The sequence below is a fragment of the Zalophus californianus genome, chromosome 11 (assembly GCF_009762305.2).
Source record: "Zalophus californianus isolate mZalCal1 chromosome 11, mZalCal1.pri.v2, whole genome shotgun sequence".
In the NCBI taxonomy this organism is placed as follows: domain Eukaryota; kingdom Metazoa; phylum Chordata; class Mammalia; order Carnivora; family Otariidae; genus Zalophus; species Zalophus californianus.
Window position 1 is genome coordinate 90,724,771 of NC_045605.1, and position 16,415 is coordinate 90,741,185.

At 37.1% G+C, this 16,415-nt stretch overlaps 1 pseudogene; it reads left to right on the forward strand.

The window, feature by feature from the left end:
- The first annotated feature begins 10,259 nt into the window (after positions 1–10,259).
- On the forward strand, positions 10,260–13,808 carry LOC113913595 (annotated as a pseudogene).
- Positions 13,809–16,415: the final 2,607 nt, after the last annotated feature.

Here is a 16,415-nt window from a genome sequence, read left to right on the forward strand (position 1 = left end):
AAAGGTACAGCTTCCTGTACTAATTTCCATTATAAAAATAGCTCGAATTGCAGGAATGATCTTAAAAAATTTGTGGATAATAAATGGACCAAAGATAAAAGCTTTCTCACTAATGAGAGAAAGAAATACTCAGTTCTGCTGACCTGTGGTGGGTTTTATCTTCCTTCAGGAAAAGTGACTTTACTTGCATTTATTTTTCTAGGTGTTATTAATTCCTAATTATGAAAGATTTTGAACATTATTATACATTTTTGAGGTCGGTATATTCTCAGAAGATGGGGAGTTACCTAACATATAATAGAATGAATTATATAAAATTATTAATGTCATGAATCTTTGTATCACGTAGATATTAGTCTATTTGTGATTTGTCAATAATGTAGAAATATCTCATTTCTTGTATGTTAATCATTCATATGATAAAAAATAGAAGTTTTAATAATTTTTTTATGATGGTGAGTGGATGTAGATATGACTCTCTCCATTCATGACCAATTTGGGTTGGAAAGATTTTTAGCTGCTCTTGCAGAACATGATGTTTAGTCTTATTATGTTTGCTTTGTTAAACAGTTATTTAAACAAGTGTGAATGTGAAGTACTGAAAGAAATAGATATATTAAGTTGCTCATTATTTTTCTAATCTCTGCCTCTTTCCTTCTAGAATACAAGCAAAGTGATATTTATCACATATTGTAAGCCTCGTGGAAGTACAGAGGAAGAGAGAGAGAGAATTAAAACTATGGGGGGAAAGTTGAACTGAGGAAATCATTCTAAGAATATTTTACTTATTTAGTACATTAAAATTTAACATTGGTTCAGGTTTAATTTTTGTCTTTAATTTCTGCCAGAAGTTTTAAGGGTTTGAAGTGTTAGGTTAATAGTTTCCAGCTAAGGTCAGACAGCTGTAAAATTAAAGCTACAGAAGTTACTGTTTAAGTTATAGCAAAGTATGAAAAGATTCTTCCTACTTTTTCCATTATTTATTACTGAAATGCCTATAATGATTTTACAACTGAGCAATTCTTGTGCTGATTTATATCATTAACCACTTCCAGATTATCTTTCCAAAATACAGCTATTATCAAAACAGAATTTCTCTGGTCAAATATCTTCACTTTTCCACTATACATTATACTACAAAAATAGCATATAATCCAAGCCTTCAGTAATGTCTCAATTTATCATTCCATTCCTATTGACTGTCACTTTCCTTTTCATATATACAAGCTCTTCAATGAAGTGAAGCTACTTGCCATTCTGTAAATACACACTTTGTGTGTATGTGCATGTTGGCACTTCTACCTGAAATCCTCATACTCTATATCATAGCACATCTCAGCTCTGGTTTCTTGTTAATTCCTCTTGTTTCTCATTCTTTCTGCCAGAAGTAATCATCTTCTTTCCTGAACTGTTCTAGTGTTCAATTCTTTCAGATGGCATGGGGCCTATTTTATGTATGTAATATATAAATATATATGAACATATATGTGTGATATATGTATATAGGAATATATGTGTGCATCTCTGTGTATGTTTCAGTGTTAGGTCTGGAGTCAAGGTTTAAATCTTGGCTTCTCCCCATAATATGTGAGTGTTCTTGTATAAATTCTTTAACCTCTTTGTGGCTCAGTGTCCTCATGTAAAAATGTGGTTGATAAAACACTTACTTTATAGTGTAGTTATGGATATTCGGTGAGATAATATAGGTAATGTGTGAGGATTGCATCTAGCATATACCATGAGCCCAATAAATATTAGCTTTTCTTATTATTACATGTCACAAATTCATATTATTTTATTCATTGCATTTATTCCACATGATTTTTATGAAATAACATCTTTAGTATTTATGTTTTCATCAAAGTGTTCATACAAATGCCCTCATGAAGTATTTATGCATAGCACTCCCTCCCAAAAAATAAATAATTTTAAATCTGTAAGGTGTTTCAATTACTGTGAGAAAGATTAAGTTTATATAAAATTTTATCAAAAGCAAATACCACTTTACTAACAAGCATGTTAGAAAAAAAAAAAACCAAACCCACACATATTTAACATAATCATTAACACTAAATGTCCAGAATACTAGTGTGAAAGTATCAGCCCAAGCACATATTTAAAGGCAGCCTACAAAGTTCCAGATGGTCTGGGAGCAATGTGACACTGGGCTGGGGGTGCTGTGGTGCCACCACCCATTTCCCAACTCTGTCATCACAGTGGCACATAAGGGATGGCAACAGAGCTCCATGTCCTCCACAAAATGACTGGCACTTGAGCCACCTCTAGCACCAGAAGCCTCCACTGAAACCAGTCTGCAGGAGGCTGTAATTAGAATTGATTACCCATGTTTAATTAAAAGACAAATGAAGATATTCTTGTCTTACATACTTATTTACCTCAGCTCTGACCCAACTCTCTAAGCTGTCAGCTGGATTTCTGTCCCCTGTGTACATACAACTCCTAATCTCAGAGCTTCCCCAACTCCTAGAGCCCTTCCACCATGCCCTTAAATACATACGGTCTGTCACCAGCCAGATCTTCTACACTTTAGGCCTCCTTTCCAAACATTCTTTGCCATAACTCTATGTGAATCTGAGTGACATAGCCCCAAAGCTCTCTTAAAGATGACTACTTATTTCACTCACCCTACATACTTTCCATGGGGCTGGAGGTAGAGGAGTATTCTACTTGTTCCTCATTCCTGGTTCCAGACAATTTCTTATTACTCCCTCTCTTAATAAGCTCAGGTTGCTATGACATAACATCACAGAGTAGGTGGCTTAAACAACCAACATAAATTTCTAACAGTTCTTAAGGCTGGGAAGTCAAATGTGAAGATGCCAGTTCTTGGTGAGGACTCTCTTCTTTGCTTTCAGGAGGCTGCCATTTCACTGGGTGCTCACATGACCTCTTTTGGGTATACCCAAAGAGAGAGAGAGAGAGAGAGAGCTCTCATGTCTCTTCTTATAAGACACTAAACTCATCTTAAGGGCACCATGGGCACAACCTCATCTAACCGTAATTAACTTCTAAAACCCCCACCTCCAAATATCATCACATTGGGAGTTAGTGATTCAACAGAAGAATTGAAGGGGGAAACAAACATGTAATTCATAACACTCCCTTAAAGCTCAACTCTTAAAATTCATGTTACTGACTATACTACATGACATGTCAAAATTTTGTACTCAATATAAAAGATTCACTTAAGTATTAACACCTAAGTCATTCTCCTCTTTACTGCCTATCATTGCTTAGTATATGGTCTTCAACATCAGGTTGGTTGAAAGTTCATGCCACTGGAAATTTCTGATCTTGCCATCCTTATTTAAAAATTCATCTGAAATAAATTTTTCCACCTCATCTTATAGTCATTTCTAGACCTTTTTTACTTCCAATAAATATATGGCATCTCAAATCTTGATTTAAAGGATCCTCTCTTACAACCTTCTAACATTTCAACTCACTGACTTTGCACACATTTAAACAATTCCTTGACTTTCTTGAATAATACAATCCATTAAATTTATCACTTTTTTTAAATGTCTACCACCATCCCCAATTTCCTGTCTGTAATTTACTCTTGTACACAACTCATATTCCTTTGTCCATTACCATAATTTCTTGCTCAATACAATCAAAACACATAACCCACTATCCCTCTGGTTTTCTCACTTGGCAAAACCCCAACCATGATTACATGCAAAACTTCACCTAATTTGCAGAAACAAGCACTGAAACTGATTTGCCTCTCTTTAAATTTATAACTACCGATTTGGCATGCATGATCACAGAATCCTGTCAATAATACTTGTTTTCATTGGCAATTCACTTTTCTGGTATTAGAGACAATAATTCTGCACATTCTCCTCTCAAGGAGAAATTCTCAGACTGACTCTTGGAATTACTTCTAATTCTGCAGTGATATTTTCTCACATGTATTTTGGCATTGTGGTTTCTTCTCACTTTATTTCTGAAGATTATATTGTATATATGTTTTTTTTATTCTGAGACTAAACATTTCTAGCCCATTGCTAGTATCTCCCTTCAAATGTTTTTTTTTTAACCTCTCTGTCTGTTATTTACCTCTCTCTCATTCTCTCCCTCTCTTTCTTTCCTCATTATATGCAAAACAAGAGAGAATAAAAACATATGTTCAGAACATCATCTTGCTCCAATACCATTTTTTCTGGATTTTTTTTAATACTTTGAACATAATCATGTGTGTGTAGATAACCCTAAAATCTATATTTTAAGCTTTGATATATTTCCTGTCCTTCAGACTCTGCCTATTGTACATCATTATTTAGATTCTTCTAAACACACCTTAAACTCAGTATATCCAGAGATAAACTAATTTTCTTCTTAACTTGCTCCCCTTTCTAAAAATATATAAATTTCAAAGAATAGCAACATGATATACCCATTGATCTATTTCAGAAATCTTGTACGAGGCACCACCAATGATGCCTCCTCTCCATTACCTTCACTTCCTATGTCAATTCAATTTCAGGCCACTATTGATACTATCATGTCTCCCCTGGATTATGGAAACAGCCTCTAATTGGATTCTCTGTTTCTAGTCTTCTTCTCTGGTTTATTTTTCTAGGTATTTGGAGAGGCTATTCTAAAATAAAACTTTATCAACTTAATATTCTACTTAAAAGCTTCAGGACATTTTAATGTTCTTAGTCTACCCTGGAAAACATTATTGATTACCTAACCAACAGCCGTTTCTCCCATTTTTCTGGCCAACAGAGCCTATCTCTTGCAATACTCACTGAGAATGCCAGATAGTTCCTTTCCCAGATGTGCTTGCAGCTCAAAAGTCAGCAAATGACTCAATCTTGGCCAACTGAACCTGAGATATGACCTATTACAGACATTTTCTCCATGACAAAATGAGAGTGATGAGTAAAGATTATTGTATTAGCTCTTACTGCCCCTTCTGGCTCTGTCCTTGCTTCTCTGCAGTCTATTCATAATATGGCAGCAATTTAAGAAGGAAGCCCTTTAAAAGGATGTCAAATCATGATACATCTCTACTCACGACACTCACTTGACTTCGTATCTCACTCTAAATGGCAATCAAAGTACACAGAGTAGCTAATAAATGTCTTTATAATCTACACCCCCCATTCTTGTTGATGCCACACCTAAGATGGTAGCCCACTAGCTATAAAACACATAAGTGAGAAACTGGGGAGTAAATACAACCTTATTTTATTTTATTTTATTATTTTATTTTTTAAAGATTTTATTTATTTATTTGACAGAGAGAGACACAGCGAGAGAGGGAACACAAACAGGGGGAATGGGAGAGGGAGAAGTAGGCTTCCCGCAGAGCAGGGAGCCCCATGTGGGGCTCCATCCCAGGACCCTAGGATCATGACCTGAGCCGAAGGCAGATGCTTAATGACTGAGCCACCCAGGCGCCCCACAACCTGTATTTTAAAGAAAGCTGCAGAGAATTGGGATCAAAATTTTTTAAGGACTTACTAAAAAATGATTGAGCAGACTTTGGTTCACTTAGACATCAGCCTAGTTTCTTCCACATCCTTTTTGGCCACCTGAACAAGCAGAAGGCAGGGGAACAAGGAAAGAAGGGAGAACTGTGGGATTTGTATATAAGTCTAGTGCCAAATGGAGAGTTGTGTGTTTTCCTTCCCTATTATCATGGGGGATGCCCCATCCTAAAGCCAATCAGGAGGCTTCAAAGAACCACTGATAGAAATCGGAAGTATTTGCAAAAAGGGGAAGCTGGCATCTTTTCTTTAATTTGGACATCCACTTATGCAGGAGATTTGCTGATCTGTTTCCTATGCTTATTCAGCAGAGAATAGATTTCAGTAGAGATGGCCAGATGTAAAGAAGGGATGGCAGTGAAGAGCCCGTACACATACTTTTTCCCAACATGAGGTGACAAGGATGAAGTTTTGTGTGTCAAGTGAAATTGCAGAATATAGCCATAATTGATATGTCTTGCTGTTGCCTCAACCCAGTTGACCCATTTGATGTGAGTTCCCAGAATAAGAAGTTGTGGAATAGGCATCAAATGATGAGAGCCACAGTAGGAGGCTGGTGAAGAAGTTCATATTGGGCTAGATCTCTCTTGTCAGAGAATCATGTGGTGGTTTTTAGCAGTACATGTACCCACTGAGAGAACTAGCTTTTGAGTGCCTGCAACACAAAGGATTTTGATAGTGACTCTTTGCCTAAAATCTTACCTTAGGGCACCAGTGTCTGAGAACCTAGAACCAGAAGGATGAAGGAGTGAACAAGACTACTACTTTTCCAAACCATGAAAGAAGGAAAGAAATGTAATGAAAATAGATACAAAATGGAGTGATAACTGAGTTAATTAGGACTCCCTAATAATTAAAATTGCCCAGAAAGTCATTAGATCTGAAAAATGTGATTGAATACTCAGAGTACAGAAATTTTACATATCATAATAGGTGGCAGAGACCAATGCAATCTAGAACCATTTGAGATGAGTATCACAATAAGTTTTCATATTGTCCAATAAAGCAATCCCTTAGATAAATGCTTTGTATTTATATTGTACCTTCCTTCTGGGGAGCTCATTGGGTTTTCTCATTTATCAAATAATCTTAATTTGTAGAGGGAATAAGGCTGAAAATGTTGATTTTCCCCAAGAGGATAATTGGGAGAAGTTAATTAACCCAACTAAAATTATAAGCTTAGTTCTAAGCTGTCCCATATACTTTACTCATTTGAATTCCTGCCCTGCATCTTTGTGTAGATGTAACAGTTTCACTCTTACATAAGGAATTCTCAGATGTTTGTAGTGGAAATAAGTTTACTATTTTAATTTTCTCATTTTTAGAAATATGAAGTCTACCAACTTTTTAGAAAGCACTTATGTTTCTGAATGTATAGAGTGAGATTGTATCAGAACAATGCTAATAACATAAACAACTATTTGAAGGAGTCTGAGGGCTCTCCATACAACCAAAATCTGAGGGGGGTAGGTAAGAAGGAAACACAGAGGAAAGAACATGGCGCTTTACTCCTCTTTCCCTCTAGATACATCTGTTCATTCAAAATGGGGATGGGAGACTGAAAAGATGAGTCATTTCTAGTGGTTCCACTAGACTGCAGACATAGACATTGGGCATCACAGCTGCTAAGGTAGAAAGGACTCATAAAACAACCCAGGCCTAGATTTGAAAAACTGGAAGTTTATCCTTTTTAGAGGAAGACAACATGATCCAGAACCTCTAATAATCTCTCTAACATTTTATTAAAATTTTTCAGTACTTAATCAAAATTAGCCTGGCAGTTTGGAGTTATTAAATGGAAACATTAAAATAATTGTGATAAAAGTTTCAACAAAACAGACAATGTGATGGAGAATTTCAGCAGAGAATGAGAATCTATGAAGAAAAAGTTAAAAAAATCCAAAATGTAAGGCTAAGAACAAATTAAATGAATATGATAGCAGAATGGGCACAGCTGAAGAGAGAATTAATGGAATGAAACATAGGTCACCAGAAAATATCCAGAGTGAAACAAGAATTGTCTTGTTTATTTGATTTGCCACTCTACAGAGAACAACTAGAACAGTTCTTAATTCTTTCTTTTGTTTTTTAAGATTTTATTTATTTATTTGACAGAGAGAGACAGCGAGAGAGGGAACACAAGCAGGGGGAGTGGAAGAGGGAGAAGCAGGCTTCCCGCAGAGCAGGGAGCCCCATGTGCGGCTCCATCCCAGGACTCTAGGATCATGACCTGAGCTGAAGGCAGATGCTTAATGACTGAGCCACCCAGGCGCCCTCTTAATTCTTAATAGTAGGCATACTACTATTTCTACTACTAGTACTTGTTACTACTGCTTACTGTTGCTACTATTACTACCACTACTACTATTTCTACCTTGAAAAATACCAGTTAACAATTACTGAACACTCACTATGTACTGAACATGACCATAAAGACTTCAATGTATTAATCCATTTGATTTATACTAGAATTTTATTAAGAGGAAACTACTGTGACTCTTGATCTTGGGGTTGTAGTTTCGAGCCTCATGTTGGGTATAGTGATTACTTAAAAAAAATAATAATAAAGATTAAGTAAGCCTCTTGAGGTCATATATTTAGTAAATAGTCAATATCAACACCTTTCTTCAGAGAGAGAGAATGTGTGCCTGAGGAGTGGGGAGGGAGGAGCAAAGGGAGAGGGAGAGAGAGAATTTTGAGTGGGTTCCACACCCAGCATGGAGTGCTATGTGGGGCTCCATCTCAGGACCCTGAGATCATGACCTGAGCCAAAATTGAGAGTCAGACACTTAACCAACTGAGACACCCAGGCATCCAGATATCAATTCTTAATCAACTTAATCTTGTTACACTGATTCTCAAAAATATAAGTGTTGTTAAGCTGATGAAAAGAAAGGAAGCAAAAAGAATTGGAGGGAGAGAAAGTGGAAAAGAAGAGGTGAAGGATGCCTCTCTAACTACTTTCTCAGTTATCTTCTCAAAGTTTTCCATTTATTTGTCAACATGTAGAAGGAAGGGTTCCTACCAAAGTAAAATCTTGATCATTTTGGCCTTATTAGTTTAGGATGGAGAAGGGAAAAAAATAATGTCTGAACTATCTTCCTAACTTTGCCATTCATAATATTATTTAACATCATCATAATTTCTATAACTTTCAATGACAAACCATGCGGTGCTAAATTTTTACTGTGGATTTTTGTCCTGGGAATATACTCACTTTTTCTATAACTTGTCAGAAAGGCTAGATTAATGAGCTAATGTTGAGAAAGCAAAATAGACATTTGAGGGATTTTCTACAGATTTTATTAAAAGAAAGTAGAGGATGTTCTATTGAACACACATGGAATATATATTGATATTGAGTAGGGACAGTATCTAGGAGATTCCTAGCATCCCCAACTTGGAGAGAATTTAGTCTTAAAAATTAAAAAGTCACTGACAAAACAATCTGTATTTCTCCATTTTATACTCTAAAAATGCTAGTGTTTGAAATACTTCATCCCAGTGTTTAAAATTATGAACTAACTGAAAAATGTAGAGTGCCATAAGCATCACATAGATAATATATTTGACTATAAACATTTGGGGATGGGGTACAGAGGCTTAAAACTTCCAGGTCTCATCAAAGAAACATATTTTATATCACTTGCAGCCCCAATATGTGTCTTCTATTCTTGTTGACCTTCCTAAAAGTATCTGTTCACTTTCTGTTTTTTAACAAATTGTCCAAAATGGACCACTAAAAAAGAGAGAGAGAGAGAGTAAAGATGTTCTCACAAAAGTGCCTGAGAGTTAGTTGACTTAACAAATAAATATTAATTATATTCATTGTATTAGATTTTCCTGTCATTTAAAATAAATTTTCTAAAACAGTTTAAATAGGAAATATGTAATCAGATGAATAAGGGTCACTATATTATATACCCAAATAAAACTAAGCATGCAAATAGGAAAATGACATTTAATTATACAAATGGAAATTAAAAAAAAAACAAATGAAAGAGAGCATTTTACTCTCTTTATAGTTACCAGGATTTTAGATATACACAGATAATTTAAAACATGAAAAATGATTTAATTCTTATTTAAGCCTATTCATAACACTCCAATTATGTTTTTAAGTCATTTAATGTGTTAAAGATAATCACCATTATTAATTCTTTTATGCTTCTGCACATCCTAAGGTCAAAAGCAGTGGAAAGACAGCTCCGGTTGTGTTTTGTATCTTCTAAATTTAAAGTTTTGATTAATAATACTCAGAAATAGTAAACTATTTAAATCTTACAAAAAAGACTCACTTTTCTAAGATTTTGCTCCAAAAGCTTGTTCTTGTATTTAGAAAATGTTTTTGAGAGTCTACAAATATGCCAGTAACTTATTCGACTTTGGAACTATAACAGTGAATAATACAGGGAAAACCCTGCCCTCATGTAACTTATATTCACTCAAGAGAAAACAGACATAAAAAATTAAATCTGGTGGCGGTGCAAGGGTGGCCGGCTGCACTCCGAGCAGAGCCACGGTCCCCAGGGCAGTACGCGCCCTGAGCTCTCCGCCTCCCCGGCCCGCAGCCCGCAGCCCCCAGCTGAGCCTGCAGCCCCAGCAGCCCCGCTCCGCCGGGTAGAACATCTACAACCACTGGGTGGAGGACACCTGTCAGGACGTGGTCATCATGGGCTATAAGGACTCTCCCTCCGTCTGAATAGCCATCCAGGGAAAACTTTCAGCAGGAGCATGCCATCTGAGGTCCGTGTACTGGTAGGCAAAGACCAGTCAACTTTTTTCGTGAATGGGCTGACACTTGGGGGCCAGAAACATTCTGTTATCCAAGACTCACTGCTGCAGGACGGTGAATTTACCATGCATCTTCATACCAAGAGCCCTGGGGGAGTTCCCACTTTCAGCGTCACTGTCACAATGACTGCCAGGACGCTAATCCTGCTGCTGGGCAAAGAAGATATCCAGGGTGGTCTGATCAAGAAATCTTATGAAATGACCTCCCACCTACGGCATTCCCAGTGCTGACCTCATCTGACCCTTTCCCCCACAACTCCCCATTGCTTTTGCACCCCTCTCCTTCCCACACATACACCTACACTATTTTTATTTGGGAGGCCATTACCCCACACCCCTTATTGCTGCCCAAACCACACAGGCTGGGGAGCTGGGGCCGGATGAACAGACACCTCCCCCTACCCATACCCCTCATACAAACTTTTTGGTATTTTGTGGGGTTTTTTTTCCTGTTTAAATAAAAAAGATTCTACTAAAAAAATTAAGTTTTATGAAGATCATGAACAATATGATAGAGCGTGAATTAGATTAGGAGCAATTTAAACCTAATGGTCAAGTGTGGCTTGCAGAGGTAGTAGATAAGAGCAGAGACCAGATGACAAGAAGCCACCAAGTCTAAGACCCCACCAGAGGAAAGTCAGGCATTACGCCCAAAGGAGATCTGTATGTTTAAGTAATGGAAAGAAAGTCCTGTGGCTGGAGCACTGATGTGTAGGAAATGGATGGTAGAAGAACAAAGAAGGCATCCATCAGAACTTTTAGGGAGCTATTTGCACAGTCCAAGGGAGGATGATAACACTGATACGTGGACCAGGAGGTGATAATAGAGATAAAGCAGCATAATCAACATTCAGAATAGATTCATTTCTTGACTTTTAAGTCTTTAATTGAATTGAACCCTTACAAGTATGTGCTCTTGACATTACAGTTTTTGATTCTAGTGTATTCCTTCCATTAGTGTTGATTCCTAATTAATATAATTTATTTGTTTTTCATTTAATCACCAACAGCATTGACCAAGTTGGAAAGAAAACCACATCTGGAAATAATAAATCAGTAAATCTGAGACTATTTATGCTTTAACTTCTGAGCATGGCACTAGAAAAGGAGGACTGTAATTTTTAAAAATATAATATTCTTTCATATAAATTAAATATGGTGACTTTGGCAACTCTTCCAATGTTGGAGGCCAATTTGCTGAATAACTTCTTTTGACAAACTGAAATTAGAAATATGACCAAGAAAGTTATTTGTGAATTTTTAATTTTTCCTTTAACGAAGGTTTCTAAATGCATCTTTAAAATCTCTATCATGAAACCTTTAACAGTAGATCACTTGAGTGGAACACATTTTATATGTCAGTATTACTCTATATAATTCTACCTTTTTTAAAGCACATCAATGGCCCATTTCTAACTTTTAACTTTAGAAGATGGAAATCCCCGTTATATATGGGAGATATATGGCCTATGCACATATAATATATATTTTCATGCAAAAGAACAAAAGTCATGCATTTGGAGATCTAAAATCAGCCTCAAGTGTTTCTACTCAACTCCTTTCTTTGAGGCAGCACTTTCTTCAAGCCATCCTAAATAGTTTTCTACTGTAACTCAAGCCCTCTCATGCCTGTAAAAATAGCTGTGTATAGAATAATAGAATACTAAGTCTCTTTAACTGGCTTTGATTTTTTTTGAAAAAGATATTTAATTCAATATTTAATTTAACATAAGGAGAATGTCTGGACAAATAATACATTTTCATATCCAAGCTGTCACTTCTATAAACCTACATTACATTCATCTCCCACATCCTCAATATTTCCTAATAATTTAAAGTTTATATTGATAGTTTCAATAAAATTTCTACCTGATCTATATTTTTAACTCATTTCAAGCTACTTTATCTGGACCTTGTTGTCCAGTCTGCTCAAACTCCTCTGGAATAAACCCTGAATAGTCCAATCTCTGCCTTAGTGCAGAGTATCAGTCATGGCTTTCACATCAAAATATCCCCTGTTCCTCTATAACCTTCTAAATACTGATCTGTCAAAGTTGAACGAAGTTTCACCTCTGTTATGACACCTTTCTTGACTATTCAGTCAGTTGTGTCTCTTCCTCCTTACATTATTTCTTCTGTAAGATTCACATGAGTCTTAATTGATAACTGTCCTTTTTTACTTCTTTGTTTTGGTATATGTTTATCTCCTGCTTCTGGACTATAAGAGTACTTTTTTTTTTTTTTTTTAGTTTGAATGCATTCAGATGGGACATATATATTCTCCATTTTAATAGTACTCCCCATCGACAGATACTCATTTCACTTTATTTATTTTCTTTGTGACCAGTGCAGGTGCTTAATTTGATGAACTATTCTGTACCTATTCCTTAGAGTACAGAATAGAGATAAGTTTTTCACTCAACTACACTTAGAGATGGAGAGAGTTTTACATTTTCTTCTAGTCATCATTCAGTGGGACAGAGATAAGAAATGTCTTGCCCACATTTCAGAAGTAAGAATTTTCTTTTTGTCAACCTTGACTTCTCTTTGGATATGGTGAAAGCAAAAGACAAAAAGAACTCCACGAAGAAGTCACGGGAAGACTGACTTGCAAACCCCAACCTGTGTCAGGAGAGGCCAAAGAGAAAGAGGAGTCTTCTGGTGAACCAAAGTTACAAAGAAACTTAGAGAACGGGACCAAAAGGAAAAGATCTATGAAAGAAGACCAAGCTTCCTGTTCAGAAAAGATAGCACAAGGCAATGGAAGAGTAAGGTTTCAGAAGAAGACACCGATTTCACCAGTACCTTCCAAACTGCCACCAGCCAATCCGCTTCACCGAGACACCTTGCTGGCCTGGTACCAACAACTAACGCACCAAAGGCCAGAAATTAGATGCAATTAAATGACTCTGCAAATATGTTTGCCCTGATCAGAAGACAAACATTCCTGTCACTGCAAAGGACGCCAAGATAGTCACACAGTCACAAAGGAGATCAAAGATGGACAAGGGGGAAATGTCCCTGGAACGTTCGGGGGGAAAAAAAGCTGTCTTCTGATGGAAGTACCCTCATGAAGTGGTTGTTCCCTCTGAGGGTGGAGGGTGTCTGCCCTTTTTGGGTCTAATGCCCTCCTGTAAAGAGTCCACACCGTTGTGACAACTTCAGCCCCAGATGCTGTGTTTGCCTCCTGGTCCAGGACTGGGCATCCGGACTGGGAAGATGGAGACAGAGGAGTCACCACAGGAGGCCTATGGTGTCAGGCGGTGTGCAGTCCCTGGGAGACGTCCTCCTGCAGACAAAAAGTATTGGGTTCGCCTGCAATTTCATGCAGGACAAGCCCGGGTGCCTGAAAAACAGGAGAGTGTGCATACTCTTCTTGCTTCCTGCCTGCGATTTTCCATGCGCTCCTCCACCCTGCACTTGGAAGACAATATGCTGTGCCCCAAATCTGTTAGGAGGAACAAGGTGTTAATGAGAAGCCTCCAATGAGATTATAATACCAAGAAAAAGGGTACAGCTGTGATTATAATTAATGGTAGAAAGGGAACTATGTTCAACTCTGCAGTGCGACTGATAAGATAGCTGGACGGCAGGCTGCCCACACCTTCTCTGCATCCCGCTTACAGGGCACACAGGCTGGCGGGGGCAGATGACACCCTCACACCCCCAACACAGCCTGTGGTTTCATGGGTTGGAATACAGAGGCTCTTATGTTTGAAACTGGAAAACATTATGGAAATTACCACCCATTCCAGTTAACAAGATGAAAAGGTCCTTGGTACTACCAAATGTTTACCCTTCTGAAATAGAAAAGACCTTAACCGTTCTTTTATTTTTTTTAAAGATTTTTATTTATTTATTGAGAGAGAGAGAGAACTATAGAGAGAGAGCACAAGAGGGAGGAGGGCCAGAGGGAGAAGCAGACTCCCTGCTGAGCAGGGAGCCCAATGCGGGACTGGATCCCGAGACTCCAGGATCATGACCTGAGCTGAAGGCAGTGGCTTAACCAACTGAGCCACCCAGGAGCCCCTTAACAGTTCTTTTAAAGGGGGATCCAGAGCTGAGCATCATGGAGAGGTAGAGGAGAAAACACGGGTGTACTTCTGTGCTGGATTTCCCTTCAAGCCTCGGGGATTCTGACTCCTCTAGAGACTGCTACCTTCTCACGTTTAGGACTTCAAAATGTTGAGTATTTTATTTTACTTATTTTATTTCTTTAAATGTTGAGTATTTTAAACCAAAGGGAAAGCTATTATTCTTTTCCCACTCTTGAAAACATACTCAATATACAAGACAACAATTTTTGACATTTTCTTAATAACCTGAGACTGTTATTGTGTGTCTCTGCAGTAAAAACGCAGGACACTTTGCAGGGATTATTTGCACTCATAACTGTTACGTAATTTCTGCTGCTTAAAAATGTTTAAAATTGGGACACCTGGGTGGCTCAGTTAGTTAAGCAATCTGTCTTCAGCTCAGGTCATGATCCCAGGGTCCTGGGATGGAGTCCCACATCAGGCTCCTTTGCTCAGCAGGGAGCCTGCTTTTCCCTCTGCCTCTGACGCTCACCTGCTTGTATTCTCTCTCTCTCTGTTCCTCTTTCTTTCTGACAAATAAATAAAATATTTAAAAAGTTTAAAGTTACTTCTGAATCATAAATACAAAATGTATTGGATTTTAAATCTGCATATAAAATCATCTATTGTATATAACAGACCACATGCATTGGGGGCAAATTATTGTTAATATTCTTAACTCAGGATTAAGACAAAAATCATGATTTTCTTTGGCATGATTCTTCCTTAAAACCACTCAAATTAGTTATGATTAACACACAAAAAGCTGTACATTTAATGTATATAATTTGATGAGTTTGATTCATTTTTTACTTTTTTTGTGTACTTCCTCAATTTATAGTCCTGTGACTCTTAGAAAAGATCTGTTTTTCAGTTATCTTGTGTTTTCATGGCAGTTTCCAATATTGTTTTATTGTTATGGATTTGTGGATTATGAGATTTTTTTCCCCCTCCAAAATGTACTAGTAGTAGAGTTGGAAAGTTTGTAATCATCATGATATAGACAGATTTGGGCAACAATCCTCAATAAATGTTAAAAACTGGAAAAAAAAAAAAAAAGGAATGTCTTGCCCAAAGATACACAGCAAAGCAGGTAAGAGTATGAACTAACCAGGTTCTATGTACTCCTTATTTTTTGTTCATACTATTAATACACTGTTTATCACATTGTAAGTGCTTGTTAATATGCCCTGTCTCTCCATTAGAACAAAAGTTCTGAATTCAAATAATTGTCAGCTCAATATCCAGCAACTAGTAAGCACTTAATAAACAAGAGTTAAGTTATTTTTCCAGTGTAACAGGTGGAAATTAATTTGCTTTAATGCTCTTCTCACTCTCTCAGCTATCTCTTTTTGCCATTGTTTGTTTCCATTTTTGAATCTCTTTTTCAGTTCAGTCCTTTTGACTTTAAGGTGGGAAGGAAATTTTAAAAAAAAGATCATTAATTTTTTGGGGCCTTTCATCATCTCAGTGCATCAGGCTGAAAAGGCCGAATGGAAACCTGTTTGCCAAAACAGCTTATGTATTCCTGTCAACTTCTGCTTGCTGAAAACATACATCTTTCACAGCAATGAAGAGATCTGGACCCAAAAAGCAATGAGTTTGCCTTCCTTTCCAACTCATATCATGTTGTACATTTGGAACCAAGAGCTAAGATATTTTATTCCTCTCTTATCACCAAAAGAAGCTTAACTGTTTTATGATGCCTTTCAATGCAGGTGATTGGTGAAGCTCAAAGAAGAGTTATACACAATTTGACCATGAAGTCTTGATACTTTCCATCAAGTTCCCTGAAGATGCACTGTTTTTAAAAGGAATGATTCACTTTGGCAAGCCCTAAAAAACAAATTCTGTAAGACTTACTAATCAAGAAGCAAATGAGTAGGCAGTATGGGTATGTAAATCCCAAGCTAGACCATAGTTCCAACATGCCAATGATCTAATCCTTTTGGTCATAAGGACATCTATGGTCTATCTATAATGTAACAATAAGCATGGATCCAAGACAAGTGTGTGGTGT